This window comes from Vollenhovia emeryi, unplaced genomic scaffold (assembly GCF_000949405.1).
Source record: "Vollenhovia emeryi isolate VEMERY1.0 unplaced genomic scaffold, V.emery_V1.0 DF939939.1, whole genome shotgun sequence".
In the NCBI taxonomy this organism is placed as follows: Eukaryota; Metazoa; Arthropoda; class Insecta; order Hymenoptera; family Formicidae; genus Vollenhovia; species Vollenhovia emeryi.
The window spans coordinates 1-8,791 of record NW_011966427.1 but is presented as its reverse complement, the minus strand read 5'-3'; the positions used below and the strand labels follow the sequence as shown (position 1 = coordinate 8,791).

Here is an 8,791-nt window from a genome sequence, read left to right as displayed (position 1 = left end):
CAACGTCAAGTTGCAAGCCCACAACGTGGACTGTCAACAGATAAATGACTGCGCGATCATATTACCCAGCGAGGAGGACAAGTGGCTCAGTTTTAACAATCACAGTAGGAAGGAACGTGTACCGTTTGTCATCTACGCCGACCTAGAGTGTATCCTGAAAAAGATGGATACGGATCCGAAAGCATATCAGCACCATGAAGTATTTAGCATCGCTTATTACCTGCACTGCTCATATGACGACTCGTTATCAACGTATCGGTTTCGTCGTGATAAGGATTGCATCGCATGGTTCGCCGACCAACTAGAAGAATTAACATATCGTGTAAAGAATATTCTGTCGAGTAATGTCCCCATGCAAACACTGTCGAAAGAACAGTATGAGAAATTTAATAGCACCACGTACTGCCACATATGCGAAAAACCGTTCGCGCCAGACGACACTCGAGTGCGCGACCATTGCCATCTAACTGGGCGATATAGAGGCCTCGCACATTCAAATTGTAAATTAAATTACAAAGATGCATATTTCATTCCAATCGTTTTTCATAATTTATCCGGCTATGACGCACATTTCATAATTAAAGAAATCGCTACCGCGTTCGAGGGCACAGTTGATGTATTACCGATAACGAGGAGACATACCTGTACATTTCCTTTACAAAAAATGTAAAAAGTACCATAGAAAACTCAAAGCGGCAAAATTGCATAAAGCTGCGATTTATTGACTCATACAAATTTCTGAGTACCAGCCTCGATAGATTGGCATCGTTTCTCCATAGAGACAAATTAAAAATTATACGATCTGAATTTTCAACTTTATCCAGCGACGATTTCGATCTATTGACACGAAAAGGTATATTTCCCTATGAATATGTGGATTGCGCGGACAAGTTGCAGGACCCGCGTCTACCTCCGCGCGAGTCATTTTTCAGTTCTTTGACCGGAGTCACCGTATCCGAGAGCGATTACGTCCGCGCCGAAAATGTTTGGCAGCGGTTCTCCATCCAAACCCTAGGCGACTACAGCGATTTATATATGAAGATAGATGTCTTGTTATTGGCCGACATTTTTGAAAATTTTTGCGATAGTAGCATCAACAGTTATGGATTAGATCCCGCATATTATTATACTTTGCCTGGTTTCACATGGGACGCCATGCTGAAACACACGCGCGTAAATTTCGAGCTGCTCACAGACATCGACATGGTCATGTTTGTGGAACGCGGTGGCTTGAGCCAGTGCTCGAACAGGTACGCTCGAGCCAATAACAAGTACATGCAGTCTTATGATCCATCGAAACCATCCTCGTACCTGATGTACTTTGATGTGAATAATTTGTATGGTTGGGCGATGTGTCAGCCACTGCCATATGCAAATTTTCAATGGATCGAAGATACTACGAATTTCGACGCGAGCGCAATCGCTGCGGACTCATCGACAGGTTAGGGGTCGCATTCTCGAGGTCGATCTCGAGTATCCACAGCATCTTCATGACGCGCACATTGACCTACCGTTCTGTCCGACGCGCGATAAGCCACCCGACAAGCGGCAGGATAAACTTCTCGCGACAGTGTATGATAAGAAGCGTTACGTCATACACTATCGCAACCTGCAACAGTGCACGCGTCATGGGCTTCGCGTGACAAAGATACACCGTGTATTGCAGTTTTCGCAATCTCCATGGCTCCGCGATTACATCGAGCTTAATACTCAGTTTAGAACACGTGCGACAAACGATTTCGAAAAAATTTATACAAATTAATGAACAACGCGGTATTCGGTAAAACTATGGAAAATGTACGGAATCATGTCGACGTTAAACTTCTAATAAAGTGGGATGGTCGTTACGGTGCGGAGGCAATGATCTCGAAACCAAATTTTCACAGTCGCAGCATCTTTTCAGCAAATGTAATCGCCGTGGAATTGCGAAAACTCGAGGTTGTAAGCCCCGTCGGCCTAAATTCACACAATTGGAATTAAACCCGACTCAGCCTACTACCGTTAAGGAGGGAATGGTACCGGAAGAGAAAGAAAAATGGTTTTATTAACTATAAATGGTCTTTAATTCCGTCACAAAGGATCATATAAAACGATCAGCCCAATCCAGGTGAATTTCTATAACTGTCGAGGAAAATGTAGAATGTCACCGCGTCTGTAAATTAAAATATCCGCTGAGAGCATTCGCATTTCATATAAGTAGATACAAAGTAATTTTTGAGATCGTCTCAGAAAGCATATGTAAAAGCGGTATCATCATATGCCCTTGACATTCGAACGCTAACAAAGAGAAACATCTAATAATTATATAATGTCACCTTATTTAAAGTAAATTTACAACACTAATTCGTATCTAAAAGAGGAACAACGACTTTACATGATATAACGGTACTATCTAGATCAGATAAAGTGTGAGGCAATTTTACAGATCGAATGAGTTAAGTTGGTTACTCATCTGCTTCATTTAATCCCTCGATGTACTCCTGTAGACAGTCCCGCGATGCCTTTCTCAGCTGTCCCGTTCCGTCCTGTGCCGAATATTAGACTCGCTTTCTTCCTTCGCACGCTATCTGGTATGATCACGTTGATCCCACGACACACCTCGAGGATTTATATGGTAAAATAATGTCGGGGTCCGCAAATAGTGCTGTTGTCCATCGAACGGTTCCGAAACGAAAGAGACCGAGCATTCGCTCGATCGTTCGATCCCGGCTACTCGATCACCAGGCATGCGCGCTCGTCACTTTCCCTTCCTTCTCGCTTATCGAGAGGTGGGATGACGTAGCGCTATCTTATAAGGTGAAATTCAACAAGCCAATCTACGTGGGCATGTGCATCCTCGATATATCCAAGATCTGCTTATATGAATTTCACCATGAATACATGCTGCCTCTGCACAGTGAAAAGTGTAGAATCATGTATACTGATACCGACAGTCTCGTATACCACGTCAAGTGCGAGGATGTATACGAGACTGTGAAACGCGATATACACAGATTCGACACAAGCGATTATCCGGTTGACAACGCGTATGATATTCCACATGTTAATAAAAAAAGTGCCAGGTTTAATGAAGGATGAGAATAATGGTGCGATAATGACGGAATTCGTGGGACTCAGAGCGAAGATGTACGCGTTAAGGGTAGACGGTAAGAAAGATACAAAGAAGGCTAAAGGCGTAAAGAGTAACGTGGTAGCGCGAACGATAACGTTCGACGATTACACGCGGTGTCTCAACGATGAGATAGAAATGACCCGCCAACAGACTTGTATAAGATCGAAGCTGCATGATGTGTACACTGTAGCCGAAACGAAAATCGCTCTGAGTCCGTACGATGACAAGCGATATGTTGTGCCCGATTCTACAGAAACGCTGCCATGGGGACATTACCAGATACCCCTATAATATAATATATTCATAGTATTGCACATTATAGAATAGTAATAAGTCTATTTTCTATTATACTTTTATTATGTCTTTATTACAAGTATATGTTTATTACATGTAAAATAAATGATGCAACTGTATATGTATATGTATATATGTATTTAATATATTCTTATACATGTTTATAGAATAAATACATTCTTTAAAAATTAAAGCACATTGTTCTTGTCTATCCACGAGTTATGCGATTCAGCGAATCCCAACCATTTCCCATAAACCTTGTCACCCTTCCTGCGCAGTACTTTTTCCACGAGATACACATCCGGATAAGTCGCGCGATGCAACTCGTTCTCGTAGAATGCTCCAGCGACGGGTTCTCCGCGATAATCCTGGAGTAGATACGTTACGGGATTGGTGCGCTGTACTGTAACGATTGTAAACACCTCGGTGGTCCAATTTGGTGTATAACCCTTCTCAAACACCGTCTTGTATCTGCTAACGCGTACCGCGTCACCCACTTTGAACTTTGCCGGACCAGCGATTTTTACGTGGCTGTACACTGTTTTCAGGAGCCTGTTAGCAACCGCAGGGGTAACGTCGACGGGTCGCATGCCGATGGCCCTGTGCTTGCATGCGTTGTACTCTGCAATGAGTCGCGGTAATAAATCTATCCACTTGTAACTTCCATTGAGTGTAAACATCTTCCACATGGCGTTCTTCAATGTGCGATTGAACTGCTCGATGACCGACGCTTTCAATATGGAATACGTGGAATAGAGATTGATGTTGCGTTTCTTCAAAAGTCGTTGCACGTCGCCGTTGTAAAATTCTTTCCCCATATCGGTCTGCAAGTTTTTCGGGCATCTATCGCTCTCCTGAATTATCTCACTGATAGCATTAGCCGTCTCGCTTCCACCTTTAGTCTTAAGCGGCATAGTCCAAGCAAGCTTGCTCAGCACATCGATGACTGTAAGCATGTAGTGGTAGCCTCTGTTGAAACGTGAGTATGCACGCATATCAACGAGGTCGGCTTGCCACAGGTCATCGTATCCTCGAACTATGACGCGTCTTCGTGGAAAATTCCTTCTCGCCGGAGCATGCAGCTCCTCGACGAGCCGTCGCTTCTCGGAACCGTTACGTCCATCGGATTTTGATGGTCTCATGTCTCGACAGTGTGTAATCGTTGACGTAATGATATGCGCAAAGGGGGTACCATGCGATATGTTTTCTAACAGCTCCGAATACAGTTACCGGTTTCCGAAATACAGATCTGTTTACAGACCTGTTTCCGATTTACAGACCTGTTTCCAAATTACAGACCTGTTTCCGAAATACAGACCTGTTTCTGAAATACAGACCTGTTTCAGAAATACAGACCTGTGTCCCCTATCCGTTTATTTCTGATTGCAGTCGTCATCCAATAGCTATTCATATCCGTTTTTGTAGTTCATCGTTATCCGATAGCCGCTCGTTAACCGTTTCTAATCTAGTGATATTTGCATGCCAGAGCTCGTTTACAGCGATCTGTAAAGCTTGCAGGTTCTTCTCCAACGAAATCAGCTTCTCATCAGACTCTTTCCTCAACGTTACAGCGCACTGTTCCACGTACAGGTTTGTTTACAGCGTCGGTATCAGCCTCAGGTTGCGCTACACGACGAATCTTGCATGATCTTGCATCGAAATCCGTAGCAGCGCGACAGAGTGTGTTATAATGCACGTAACTGTGGGCTTAGGGTATTTATGAAGCCCCGGCTGAAGTGCCACAGTACTTCAGATGCCGAAGGCTGGTTTCTCGGCTAAGGCGGAAGTAACAAACTCACTTGTAAGAGTAAAGGTATACTTTATTGGAGATCACAGAAATGCCGGGGTCACGATAAGATGGCCGGTCTATATCGTGACGTTGGCGAGGAACGACTAAATTATTCTGTCCCGCTCGGACAGCGCCACCAACAACCATGAACTGAGTCGCGGTATAGATGGGCAACTCGCTAGTCGCCACACACTCCCCCCCGAGTGCTAACGCTGGAGAGAAATAAAAATATTTGGTATGACATAGTGTCTGTCACAAATACTCGGCGCTGCCGAATATTACAAAGAATATTGCAGAAACTTATGATACCGCTGCTTAGAACTAGTGTATACGCAGGATGTATCACAGACAGAATTATACAATAGCACCGCTGCTTAGAACGAAAATGTAGACGCAGGATGTACATTGTAAGAAACCCGAAATGAAATAGAATATACAGGGTGTCGGATTCGATATGGACGACTCCAAAGATTATAGTAGATTGGGTTAAACTGAGAAGAAAAGTTATATACCATTTTACAAAATCCGTAATTATTATCGCTTAATTAAGAAAAACGTCTGAGCCAATAAGTGCACGGAGGAGCGGAAGGCCGGACTCGGCAGACATGCAAAATTCCGCCAATTTGTTTTTTTAATATGTATATATGTATATAATTATATGTATATAATATATTAATAATATGACATTTAATATTTAATTAAATTTAAAAATAAAAATTATTAAAAATTTTTTTTTAATAACGAATTGGCGGAAGATACGATTCTAACACAGTTTTCATATACATAGAGTCGCTCCTGAGAAACAGCGTCTCACGTGCGAACGGCGGCTCGGCCGTCGAGCCTTCGATCGATATTTAGCGTAGTGGGGGAACAGGAGGTGTTGCCTACGGAATCTGGCCGAAAAGGGCAACTAATTCCGAGCACTGCTGTAGATGGTTCAAAAACTTGTAATTTTGTCAAAAAATCATTTGTAATAGGCAATCTTTTACGTATTTCCTCCGCAGCAGTAAGGTAAAATTGTAAACAATTTTGTCGCACGATTGTAACTGTATCTATATGACCTTCTATCATTAGATTATTCAGATACTCTTCACAATCTGTTCCAAGAAAAATTTCATTTATGTCTTTCTGAATTTCTTTCTGTGAAAAATTAATATTTGTGGTTACGTCTTTTAGAAATTCGTTTTTAACGAAGTTTTCGCAGACTTGGGAGAGAAAGTTTGCAGATTTTAACCTCAATAAATGTATTCTCGTTTGTTCCGATTGGAAAAATGGATTGAATGCATTAAAGAAATTTAATATATATTTAAGAAATAGAAGATAAGCCTTCGTTTCTAAATTATCCATCATAGACAAAAGATGTTCTCCAGACTTCTCGCTCACAACCATTTCCCGTAAAAAATAATGGATCGTATCCTATGATACCAAAAGTCTCTCGACACATGCGTGGCGAGACAGCCAGCGCGTTTCGCTCAATTTTAAAATTTTGCGATATTTGTCTTGAAAACAATCGCAAAACTCGTGAAAAATTGCCGTACGTTTCGGGCTACTATTAATGTAAGAAGCTATTTTTTTAATAAATTCATCGCAAAATGATGGTATTTTCGCACATGCAGCGTGCGCAGCTAACGCGGCTGAGTGGCATGGGCAAGGAAATGTTAATAGATGTTTGCACATCTGTTGTACTTTCGTTTTAAACGATAAATGTTTTCCTGTCATTACCGACGCATTGTCGTATGACAGAGCAACAATATTTAAGAAGGGAATTTGTAACTTACACATTTCACTCTTAAATGCATTAAACAACTTTTCAGCACTCGAAACTCTCGCATCAATATTGATTAATTTCACTAATTGTGAGCGAACATCTAATGTCTCAGGATCAATATACCTAACGAAAAATGTCATCAATTTTTCGTTGCAAATATCAGATGTCTCATCGACAAAAACGGAGAATCGTGTTCTCTGAAGATTGTGAACGACATGTTCATTTTCAACCGGATACAAAACGTTAGAAATTATGTTTTTACATTTAATTCGACCCATCCTCATCTTTTGCAATACTTCAGGATCTTGTCCTATGTGTTGAAAAAACTGAAGAAGTTCTTTTGCCGTCTGATGAGGAATATTTTTCTGTGCAATAAAAGCAGCTAATTGTATTACCGCTGATTTTGTACGCTCATCTAACGACAAAGGAGATTCCTTAGCTTGCGTATTATAATCATCATTTGATTTGCTCGCTTCGATATCTTTTCTTTTATGTAAGTTTAAATGACTTTCAGATTCTGCGTGCCGACGAATATGCGATAAATGAGCAGCAAAATATTTATCGCAAATTGCACAAAAACGTATTTTATCATGCGGAACCTCACGTAACCATAACTTAAAATCATCAATATCTAACCATTCGATTTGAAACACTGACGTTTTCGGTGTTTTATGTTGTACAGCTACGTTATTGTCATTAGATAATGACACATTTTCTTTTAAATTCTTTCGGTGGCACGCAGAACCTGCATGTCTGTTAACATGTGCTGCATTGCAGGAAAAACTTTTATTGCAAACAGTACAAAAATAAAGACTTTCATCAGATGATACTTTACGTATCCAATCTTTATAACGCTCATCACTGAGCCAAGCTTCTACAAAACTTCGCTTAGGTTTTTTGGGCAATGCATCACACGTTTCCATATCGGAAACAAAGCAACAGAAACGAAAAGCGACAGAAATGAATAAAGAAAAAATGAAAATAAAGGAAGTAAAAAGAAATGTATGTGTGTAGTGTGTGTTGCAAATAGAAATCAGGACCCCGTGGTTCGTCACTCCCACAGTATTTATCGACTCCAAACCCTCTCTATTTACGTGTATGTGTGCGTAGACAAGTAATGATGAATGCTTGAGAAAAGAATGCAAAAAAGAGAATAAAATATCTGCTTCTTTCACCTTGAAAATCGCTAGGAATACCGAGATATCTCTGTACTTCTGTGACACGGCGATTTGCAAGACGGCAAGAGGCTAGGATAAACAAAATCGCATCGCGAGAAACGCTAATGCGTTTCCGGTAGATAAGGTTGCAAAATTATCGACATTGCACATAACAATAATCATGTAATCTCTACCGATATCAAAAATGCATATTATATAAATGTAAATTGTGTATTTGTATTTCTTAATACAATAAACATTGTTCAAAAGATTACTCTTACATTGTCTTATTTCTCATAAATATTTTTCCGCTTATGTTTTGCTTCCTCATAGAGGAAGCTTTGTTTTCGTGAAAAAAATTTTTTTCCAGTTTTCTTTGAAAACATGTTTAGAACGTTCTAAAACGTTCAAAAATCACATTCAGAAAAAATGTCTGTATGTATGTATGTATGTGTGTATGTATGTATGTCTGTATGTATCCTTGTATGTCTGTATGTATCCTTATAAGGTAACTCTAAATAACTTTTTAAATTTTAACTTTCGCTTGCGACGCCGCCCGTTATAGCGGCCACTCAACCGGCTTGTTAACGCCGCCTTATATTAAACCCGATTTTATTTATATTATTTATCGAGTTTCTTTTCGTGTACGTCTCTCTTCGTGTGTATCGTCC

The 8,791-nt window shown here is 40.6% G+C and overlaps 1 pseudogene; it reads left to right on the top strand.

Annotated features, from left to right (window-relative positions):
* The first annotated feature begins 1,019 nt into the window (after positions 1-1,019).
* Positions 1,020-1,817, top strand: LOC105556550 (annotated as a pseudogene).
* The last annotated feature ends 6,974 nt before the right edge of the window (positions 1,818-8,791 follow it).